Genomic DNA, 12,174 nt, shown 5'->3' with positions numbered 1-12,174 from the left:
AAATATGTGTGTTCAATTGCTTAATTTTTGTTTATTAAATTTATTTTTAACTAGTACAAAAATATTTTTATGCATGAAATGTTTTACTAGACATGAGTAGGAAATACTTGATTGATTTAAGACACCATAGCTTGACCCATGCCTCTACCTTTTAAGAAATATATGCAAGTAACCCTGTGAGAAAATTATGAAAAAGTCCCTAAGAATGCTATCTGTATTTATTTTCTTCATGACTCTAACTTGGAGTATAGATTTTATCTCATTCATTTCATTATTTCGGCCTTAAGGACTGCATTGGTGAATCGCACAATGGATCGCACAATGACTTTTCAAATGTCAAAGAAATTTCCCGGGAAGGGAAATAATATGTGACAACGGAATATTTAGTCATTTTGGTTGAATAAATATTTCCCAGGTCATTTAAAAAATCTATTCTAGGTTGCAACACCATGAAAATAACAAAAGTACTTTCAAGCTATAAATGAATCAATAAATGTAATTAATGGCAAATGAAATGAACTTAGGGCAAAACAAACCTTAACTTGTAAGACATGGTCGGAGAAGAGAAACATTTGTTGACATAAAGGTTGGGAGAAAACCGAAGGCAGAGAAAGTTAAAAGAGGGACTATTTAATGCAATGGAATGTTGGAAAATTTGTTGGGGAGCGTAATTTTTGGTAAGTAAAGTATAGAAGAGGTAAAGGCATATTGGGTGGTTTCTGCTATATTTTAGTATTTGGATATAAAAAATTGTTACTTTTACTATGTAGATCTCTGGTATTTCGTGTATTGTTAGGTAGGTCCAGGAAATAAGAAGTAGTTGTAAGTTAGTGAAGTGTAACTGTGCATGATATCTTAATCTATCAAATTTTTACCTTGATCAGTAAATTTAGGCTATAAATAACCGAGGAAAAATTTAAAAAAGAAAATTATATTCTGAAAAATGACGAAAATTCACTCAGGATTAGGTTAAATGTTTACATATTGAGCGACATTATGTTTACTGTTCTTGCCATAATTTGTGATACTTATCTGAAATAAAATCGAACTATCATTAATTATTGGCAAAAAAGTATATTAGAAAGGAATATGGCGCAATAGGTCTCATTGTTACAGTAATTACAAAGCAAACCATGAGATTGTTTTCTGGAGACTTAAACGCCTGTTAGTGTGGACATTCCGTAACCAACTGGTTACCTTCTAAGTGATAATTCGAGTTTGTAATCATATCCAGTTATTCATAGTAATCCCCGGAGGTATATAAACACAGGATAGTTTTTTAATCACCCACGTTGATGGTTGCCACACTTATTATCAATTATATAACACTCATGCAAGAATTGTACTATTAGAGTATTCTTATTGAAGGTAATATGAAAAATATTTTCTTCATGGCATGTACCGTTTTCTTTCAAATATTTGCCCCTGTACTTGTCAACTCAAAAACATATGGTATAAATGTAAATTAAAATCACAAATTTTTCAATTGCACTCAGATTTTGTCAAGTTTAACAAAAAATACAAGCTACTATTACGTGAAACCATGCACCACCATGGGCTAATGCATGAAGGATTGAAGTCTAAGAATCATGAATGATATCAGACTTTTTCGGACGCATTCCATCTCAATTATTAAACACAATTTTGAATATCATAGTATTGACAGTCAGAAAATGTAAATGATATCTTTCCGCGGTCGCCAGAACATATCCATGCTATTTGGATTGCTTAAGTCATAGGATACGGGAACTAATTCGTTTTGGTTAAGGTCACAAAAAAACATCATTTTTCCAGTTTTTCTACAAATGGGTTGAGATAAACTAATTAATTTCTTGGAAATAAACTGAAACCATAAATCTTAAGCTTCTACTCAAATAGAAGTTTTTAGACTTTCCGTTTCTTTAAGGGGCCACAAAGAGAAAGAAAGTGGATTGGTCATTTAAAAGGATTCATCAAATTGATATTAATTTCTTAATTTCTTCCCTAATGGGGCTTTTTAAGAGAAACAGCTATATATTGGATTGTTATTAATTTTTTTAAGGGGGGGATAAGAATGATGATCTGGCCACCTCGGGCCAGTTGCCCACTTCGGGTTCTGCCTACCTTCCGGTTGGAGCATGTTTTCCGGGTTATTGAAAAGAGTTAAGTGCAGGTGGGTAAGGCCTTTCAACATCACCCAGTCAAACTTCAGAAGAAGATCAGGATGTAGTTTTGAACATATTTAATAAAAATATGAACTCCTAGTAGGGATTTTGGCAGCGTAATATTATTACAACACTTTATTTCTGCTATTTTGAATATTTTTCAACAAAGGGGATAATACCTATAGAAACAAAAATAAATGGTATGGGTGATTAAAAATCTTAAATCTCTATTTTCAGGTAACTAAGTAAATTCTTTGCAAGTATTGGCATGTGTTTAAATTGCATCAAAATATAGTTGATTCACAGTCGGGCTACATTTTTTTTGGTCAATGCATTCATTATCAAACGCGCACTATACGAGCCTTTGAAAGCTCACATTGTGACACCTAATTTACTCCCATTTGTAGCTTCTTCCTCCAGGGTTTACAGGTGTGGGTTGTGGTTTATAAGTTTTCCACTGTTTTTCACAGATTAAATCTTTAATCCAACCAATTTTCGAAAAACTTGATTAACTTTTGGCATGTCCCATAAATTACGTTACATCAGTATTTTGTAGCAATTCATTTCCATCGCCTCGAGTCGCCTTTTATATGCTGCTTCTAATAATAACTTGGGAAGGGATGGTAAGCCCTAAAATAAGTTTTTACAAAACATTACCTGTGCTAATTTCGTGATTAATAGCTGCATCTTTTAATATAAAGCTTTATTGCAGGTGCTATTTTTCTATAAATTTTCTATATAGCCATTGTTTTTTATGGTGCCTAAAGTGCTGAATCCTTTATTTGCCCAACAGTGATTCACCTTAAACATGTGTGATCTTGATTGAAAATTATCGTCATTGCATCTGATACGGAGCATTAAATATGCTATAAATAGATTTCAGCTATGCAGATTTCTCCGAAAAACGGTTGTTGATATCAAATTTCAGTTTTTGAGACAATAAACCACTAAAACATAGGCAAGAGTCAAACATTTGGAAAATAAAAACGAAATTGAGGTCATACGTAGGCATATGCATACGTATATTGCAGGCACAAGTTTCTATTATTATCATCCAAGGGAAATCTATTACTCAAGAAGCAATTTATTTCATTCTTTTCATGGTTTCACCTTGCCGTCTCATTGTTGCTTGTCTTATGCACTACAGGGGCACGGAAATGTATGCGCTCAAATGCGCGCTGTTTTACTTAAATTTAGATTGAAATTATTTTATACACAGAGCATTTTGATTTGGGACAAAACTTTTTTAAATCGATGAATATTTTTTTTCTTCATAGAAGTGGATCTTCTTTTTGAAAATATAATTAAAGAAATCAACAACGAAATAATCTCTTTCAAATGCGTTAGCGATCCTCGTATTACTTGTAGATTTTAATGCAGTTGCGCCCTTAAATTTTTCATAGGCAAGTTCTCCGTTGAAAAAATTTGTTTTTCCAATCGTGTTTTCCATTCCTGTACTACGGTCTTGCATGGGTACATATTCAGATCGAAGGTATCAAGTCCTGTCCAAAGGACTTTCTTGCTATGCTTGGGATAGGATGATAGAAATACTATATAGCAGATGTTTAACATCAAGACGTTGAAGGGAAGGCGTTTTAGAGATGACAATTAAGGATATGAATATTGCTGATCGTGCTCATTTTAAATTTCAGTGTGTGCTTCCAACGATTTTTCAAGATCTGGCAGAATCCCGAAAATCCTACACCTTAAATTAAATTGTGGGTCTCCAAAATTTGCGGGAATCGACAAGTATAGTGACACATACCATTGTCAAACCACAGTAAAAGCCCCATTGTAAATAAATAACGAGCCCTAATGCTCACATTAATGATGGCCTACATTAAAAGTACTAAGCAAGGTGGCTAGTTAATACCAGTTGATACTGCAATTGCTCTTCTGGTCGAGGTAAGAGTATGCTTTGGTACCCGCATCTCCCCCAACAGTAAATATATAATGAGCCATTGTTGCGAATCATAGATTTGAAAAAGCAATTATCTCATGTATGAACGTAGTAGTCCAGTTGAAAGATCATTCGACTACAATCCGGATGGCCCGGGTTCGATTCCCAACGTAGCACGAATTCGGTATTTTCAGCCCTGATATGGTAAACTTTGGAGATAATAATGACCAATTGGTAAACATTTTCCACTATTTCATATTTATTACAAAAATATGATGTAGTACAACGAAACCGGTCGTGTAATAAATACTGTTCAGTGGAAAATTGTTACCATTTGGTCATTATTATCCCAAGGGCGGCTATGGATACTCTCAGCTTCACGTAAGATATGTGATTTTTCAGGTCCTAGATCTTCCTGGGAATTCATGGGTGGCCCAGAGAGATGTATTAGTCCCCCTACCCTGATATCTGAATTGCACATGCCGCCTAGCTCGAACTTGCTGAGTTCGTTCCCCATCGAAGTAAACCGATCTTTGGTTCGTAAACCGTGGGTTTTATTCCTAGTTTTCCAAATGCTCCCTTTATTTCTCTTTCCATGTAATGGCAGAATCAAAGTGTATCTCCGGTTAACCGGAAGAAACAGAATGAATATTGATAGAAGTTTGGGTCAGCACCGCCTGATTGGTCAAAAACTGACGTGTAAATATTTCGCTCTGTTAGTGGTATTTAAATAGCCCTTGCCATTACACTCGTAAGTAGAGATAGAAGTAATCAAACTGCTCTAATAAAAACTGCACAGACATGTGATCTAATTCAATCCCCTACCTACGACCTCTCCTGAATGAAACATATTTGGGGACGAGTATGTGAATTAGCTAGGAAGGTTTCGGGAATGTGGATTGGGGGTATTGGGTGTGCGGGAGGTGGAGATTGGTTGTTTAGGTCGAAGGGTCAAAGAGACTTTAGTACACAGGGGTCGAGGGGGGGAGGATGAGTTAAAGAGAAGCACTGTGTTTCATTTGCTCTTCTTTCAGTTTTTGCTGCCTCAACGAGTGGCTGGTCTTTGTGGTTTCAAGGAATTTCTTTCGCTTTAGGACTTTTTGTTCCAGCATAATAAACGGGAATCTTTTACCATGAAAATTAAGCAACTCGCTGTAACCAATTAATTTCTTTATCAAACGAGGACATGCAGCTTGTTATTTAATTTCAGCTGGCGGAAGGAATGGTGCACCTGGAGTCACATTTTTCCTTCACTTTTTTTCTAACAATATAATCCACTTCCAATTTATATTTATTTTCAAACCTACTAACCAAAAGCTGACTGCTAGGGTTTGATTCTTCATACTTCACGAAACACAACAGTTTACCCTTGAACCTGTGGATGCAAAGGTCTGAAGATTTCTTTTTCCCCTGGAATTTTCATTCCTGCACATTTTTTTCCTATATAATTAAAGTATTTATTCATGATAGCAATGTAGTTGAGGTTGATAACTACTGAGTTTATTAGAGGCACCGAGGGAATTGCCGTTATCCAAAATTACATTGACAGTTGGAACCAACAGGATAAAATACGAGAAATAGCAATCAACACGCTTTGCCGTCTGGGAAATGACAAATAGTTGGTAAACCTGACTTTGTATCCATTTCCGCTTCTCATTCCCTCTTGGCTACTCTTCTGGGGTAAGATTGGTGTGTACAAAGACTAATCAAGGTGGGTAAAACTATTGCATGCGTGCATCTTAACATGACGCTAGATGTTGACATGCACGTATTTATGTGAAGGAATAAATAAGCAGACAGTAGCATCTGCGTTTGTCATTGGTTTTATAAAACAATTTCTACCACACCACGCCGAGCATGGTTGAATTTTGTTTTATTCGTGATTTTAATTGCTCATCTGTTCTCGTTTCCTCACTCTTTTCACCTTGTAGCATAATTCTATTTATTTAATGGACTTTGGTATCCTTCACAGTATGTTCCCCAAACACCGTTAATCTTTAGCAAAACGTATTATACCTGTACATGCACCCAGTGCCCCCAAGTCAGTAAAAGAACGAGTGACTGGATGTGTTAGGGCCCCAGCAACTTATATATAAATACGCTCTTATGCAAAAACATGAGTACATATATTTGCACGTATGCATAAACATGCGAAATTTTATTTGCACGTAGACCTTTGCAAAGCGTGCATAGAGGTTGTATTCAAGCAAAGATTTAAAGTTTCTTCATTGATAAAAATTGAAGGGATACTAAGTTGTTAGTTTAAGCATGAAACTCGAATGGTTCATGTTTGTCTAATGTACCATTTTAAGTCGTATGTGTGACCTTCGTAGGTACTTCAAGTGGTTACCAACCCAGGCTAACCAATACTACTGTTACATTTACGGTTGGTGATCTAACACCCCCCGCGACACGCCCTTGCGGCAGCTTGCGGGGTATTATGTAGATGTACTGCTCTTTAAAACCAGTTCTTAACGTAATGGGTAGATTTTATAATTTCCGATGTGACTTAATGCCAATTATAACATTTCGCGTAGTCTTTGAAACGTGTATCGCGATGTTATGGAATAAATAAGAGGGCAGTTCCTTACCAAAATTAATAGGTTCGATAATATATCTGCGGAATATTCATAGCAACGGTTAACTGATTTTGTTTTTCCACAGAGATTATGATTAGGCAAGAATAATATTGTGAACTCCTTCATGAAATTGGTGTTTTAAAACAACAATCGGTGGGTGGTATCTGATAAAATTCTACCTGGAAAAACGAAATCAGATTATTATAGCAAAGTTCCTTGTTTAATATATTTGGCATATTGCCCAATGCTGTTGAGAAAATAGAAATATTACCTTACTTTTGAGCACTTAAGGTCCCCGAGGACGTGTTATTATTTTTAAGAGTTAGTGCAAAACATTCCTACAGTAGAATATATCCGTAGAGGTGACAATGAGGATAGAGACGAGCGATGGGGCGAGTGCCATAGTAAGAAAGACAACGGTGTCGCCTCGTCCAGCGGTCAAGTGGCGAGGGGGATGCGGGCGATGGTGAAAGGGATGGGTTTTCCCCTTTTCGACAAGTCGGGTCCGAGGGCCAGCGGTAGTCGATTCTTCGCACGTAAGTACCCCAATATCCCTGACCCACGCTTTCACCCAAACGCTACCTTTCGTTCCCTTGCGCCCTCTGCCAGTCGGCCGTTGACTGCGGCTGTGGTTATCAGTCGGTCGCAAACAACTTCGTTCGCAGCCCTACGGAGGAAACCCTCACCCTGGGGGAAGTGATGGCGGACGACAGGGGAAAGACCCAGCTCCACTTCGCGTGTCTTCTCCTCTTTACTCTCCTCGTCTTCCCCGGCGAGAAGAATGGTGAGTTTTAATTTTTCGTATGTTTTATTAGGAATGGTGTAATGTGTTACTTTGTGTAAGTGTTATCATAATGAAAATAATGTAGTATGTTGATGAAATGCGCCCACGAAACATGGCTGATTAAGTCAGAACATCATTGATTTTAGGCGTAATATTTGGAAGTGGAATTGAATTCAATATATATATATATATATATATATATATATATATATATATATATATATATATATATATATATATATATAGTGCATTAGATGAACCTTAAGTTTTCTAGGAATGGAGACAATAACAATAATATCCGCCCTGTGCCATCACTCGGCGAATTTTTAAATCTAAGATTCAGTTGCTAACATGAGAGTTTAGGTACACCTGATGGAATGTGCTTTTCCGTTTGTACCAATTACAAGTCATCTGCTTGCTTCGGATGGTGAAAAGCTGGGAACCATTATTCGACGACAATAATTCCCCGTACATGCGTGATGCCAGGAATCACACTGTGGCATGCCGTGAGGATAGCAATGAGCCTGATACAATATATTACGCAATTTTACTGCTAGATATGTATTCGGAATGCCATTTACTTTCCTTCAAGCGTGCATAACCGTTTGAATGAATAGGTTTGACTAGAGTGATCGATGCAGTCGACTGCGACCTCCGGTGTGTCCTTTTATAACGTGAATCATAATATCGGATGCCGCTACTTCCGCCTAAAACGAAAGCCATTTACTTGTTCGCACCCAGACTATTTCATTCCAGCAAAGAAAAGGTCGGTCTTGCATACTTCATGGTGCACATTTGGTGGATCCTCCGCGGATAAACGCAGCAAGTTTCTGATTGATTATACAGTAAAATGGTAAATTGATAATGTTTACAGTCTGATGGTCCCGGCAAGTTGTAATCTTTGTTCCTGCTATCGCAATGGAAAGTGCGCACGAACGTTGGTTGGATACACCCGCAAATATTTGACCCACGCATTAAAAACTGCGGTGCGATGTCTTCGTTAGATCTCAATCTACGCGCACATCATACCGCACAAGCCACCGCTATGGCGCGCGGCCGGGGGGGTGGGGGGTGGATTAGGGCTCCAGCCATGCATGCAGAAATATTAGTAAATACATTCACTTCACTAAATGTAACCTCATGAACAACTCTCGTGCTGATTCGTGCAGATAAATGCCTATACATGCATGGTCATGCAATGGCTTTTGCGTAAGACCAATTCCTCAAATTAAAGTATTCAAGTTAATTTGGCTTATTTGCTCTTGGGTTCGCTTTTTTTGCTTGTCATGCGAGTGAAGAACTAATATTACAGTCTGTCTGTGCCATTGTTTATCTCTCTTAATTAACTTTTCTAAAAATGTAAGTCTTGGCTGTTCTCCTCGCGAATTCAGAGACTCCCAGTCTAACTCGCCCAGCTTGCCTATAACGCGCACTCTTTTCTTGCATCAATTCTTAATAAACCTATGGTATTCTCTCTGAGCAGTTTGGAATTCCTCATTTAAATTTGAATTTCCATTAAAGCGTTAAATAAATAAATATATAACTAAAGCGAAGTAACACGCCTCTCTGCGGGAGATGCCGCAAAAGTAACTTTAAATTGTGTCATCTGCTAATGCGAATTACAATGCAACAATTACGAAGTGTCAAAATAATTTACCTTGATCGGGATTCACCAGAATGGGCAAATGATTTTTACTCTTTGAGATTGTTGTATTGTAATCTACATCTTACGTTGTAGGAAACTGTAATGCGTTTCCATTACAGTTTCCTACAACCCATTCAATGAAAGCTAGCTTCTTCAAGGCTAACCTGCATATTCTTACAGCTTGTGTACATCATGAAAGGTTTGATGTCTGGCCAACATACGAGTATCTGACCTTCTCAGAAAGGCTTGACTCGATCCCGTTTATTTTATCATTTACGTCTCGTTTGTCTTATTTTTAATTGCAAAACTTACGTGATTTACATTGTCTGATATTTAATTCCAACTCCCATTCTTTACTCCCTGATGTGGTGTAAATTGTCAGAAAGTAGCGCACTATCTCACGGTGTCCTATTTTCTTTATAATTAATCTCTATATTGTCTACAAATAATCTAAGATTTCTATCAGCTCAGGAGAAGAAGAGAAGAATCAAAAGGTTTATTTCAATTTAAATTGTGGATTATAAGGGCTTTTGCATGAATGCGTACCATGTTTTATGTATGGTCTGTATAAATTTGTAGCTTTTGTATTCGGTTTTTCCTATTTACGGGTGGTGCACCCCCCGCCACATACCCTCGTAGCGGCTTGCGGGTTATTTAGTAGATGTTATGTAAATTAGGGATATGTCATATTCAAAATCTGTTGAACTTAGAATTCCCTTTTTAGTGTGATCCGAATCCTTCTTTTAGATAACTAATTTAAAATTCCGATTCTTATTTTACCTATTGAATATCCGAGTTGAATTCAATATTTGCACAATATTTCGAATCCACTAATAATTTGGTCTTTTTCTTTAAACTTTATATCGTAAATCATCAAAAGTTAAATTCAATCGAATTTCAATAATTATTTCTCTAATTCTTAACACATTAGATTATTGATGAACTGTTTTCAGATTTTTCAACTGAGGTGAAAGACTCCCAAGTATGCCAAAATACAAAACTTATTTTTCTCTTGGAAAACTCATTTATTAATTTTTTAATCTATTGAGTAAATAATATATCTTAAAGAAATGACGGTGATTTTCATTTATCCGCAAGCACACATCAACTTCGCCACCCGAAGGGGGCTTGGACGATTATCACTGAAAAGTGTGACACTTCATCATAACGGCCTATCAATATCATTAACAACTATTACAATGTCTCAGTCATGATTTTTCGCTAGCGTAATGACTTTTCAATACATTATCAAAATAGATTGAACTTATCATTTAGTGTTTAACTAATACGTTTAAAAAAATAAAATAATCAAATTTAACTTTCGATTATATTTGTTAGTAATAAATGGATTGTAATTCCACAGAATCAGTTAAAAATTGGAAGTATAGTCCTAGCAAAACAAATTTTGCCTGCTTTGTCAGCCATTTCTACGCTCGAGAGCTTATCTTAGCCACTTAGGTTAGTTCAACCACGATATTTAAATGTAATGCGACGTGGATGCGTGATATTTTGAAGTAATATAATATTTTAATGCGCCTCAGGTGCTAAAGACCACTAATTCTCTTTCGCTCATACATTTATAATAATGGCGGCCCGAACTCTGTGTATGTTGTACGTAAACATCAGCAAGATTTCGAATGATTCAAAGTTTGCTATGGCAACCATCTCCAACTTCGACTGCTTCATCTGGAAACTTTGCTGACAAGAGTGAAAGGAGGCAAGGCTCACCTTCGAGATTCGTCGTTGTCTACACAAAGCGCATAGACAACTCGAAACTCTGGATAAGAGTTACAGCTTCTTCGTTTAAGGTTTTGTTTGGATAACCTCCAACCCATTTTTCTATTTTGCTGAGGTATGATAAAAGATGGGAACGCCAAGTTTAATAATTCATAATTCAAGAATCGAATGCTAAATCCCTGAATTCGGTAGCGTTCGACCGATTCTTGGTATCCTGACCCATACGATACCCAATTTAAATGCTCGCGTAAGACGTGAGACTTTGCAGCGTTCTGCTCACTGTTACCATTTTGGCATAGACAAAAAATTCAAACTCAATTTATTTATTCTAGCCGGTTTATTTCCAAAGTGTATAGTATTGTTAGCCTAGCTGTATCCTTGGGGGAGGAGACCGGTGTATACTGCATGACCATGTGGGAGTGAAATTTCGCCTTCTTGCTTTTCAAATTCTAGCTTGCACTTTATTGAATAAATTTCTTCTGCATCCTAAGAATTAGTAAGATGATAGTGTATGTATTTGCATGCGTGTAAAATAAAAGGATTTTTGCATGAATGCATGCGCCACTGTGGGTATGGGATTGCATATGTGTTGGTTTTGAATGTGGTTTTGTTCCCTTTTACGGGTGGTCACCTAACACCCCCCGCCACACGCCCTTACGGCGGATTGCGGGGTATAACGTCGATGTGAATTTAATCAATGCAATTGTTTACTTCCCTGGCCAATGAATTAAAAGCTTTCAATAAGCTCCCGAATATTTAAATTTTGAAAGTATAAACTGTTGTAAAATTTCTCACGTTTTGAGTGGGTGTGATTTGCACAGAAACTTTGGTTAAATGTGAAACTGGCTTAGCATTGTAGGTAGACTGCAAATACATTTTTCAGTTGAACCCTACCAATCAATCCTTTTCTCGCCCAGGAATCTTCAGTCAGCTTGAAGAGAGATGCTTGAGCCATGACGGTCAACAGGGTTTGTGCCAGTCATTGATCTCCTGTGTGCCGTACCGGGATATGCTGAAACAAAGACCAATACTCCCGAACACGATAGCTTTTCTACAGAGGGCGCAGTGTGGCTTTCTGGTAAGAATCTTTGGAGAAATATTAAGTATTATGCGGAGGACCTTATATGCAGACCATTAATATCTATCAAAAGTATAATTTTGAGTTACCGTTACGGTTTCACTTGATATATTTTATGAGAAGGGAAAACTAATGGCTAAATAAATAAAGATTTTTCTATATTTACGATGTGCACGCCGGCATTTTTCTGCAATACCTTATCTTGATGCAAGAGGTTTGCACTGTTTCAGCCAAATTCGTGGCAAGTAAATCCTGTACGATGGACATCCAAAATTGATTATAATGCATTGAGTCGTATTATTAATAC

Source organism: Hetaerina americana, unplaced genomic scaffold, assembly GCF_022747635.1.
Source record: "Hetaerina americana unplaced genomic scaffold, ioHetAmer1.1.p SCAF_63, whole genome shotgun sequence".
Classification (NCBI taxonomy): domain Eukaryota; kingdom Metazoa; phylum Arthropoda; class Insecta; order Odonata; family Calopterygidae; genus Hetaerina; species Hetaerina americana.
The sequence above is the reverse complement of the archived record's forward strand: the minus strand, read 5'-3'. Positions refer to the sequence as shown.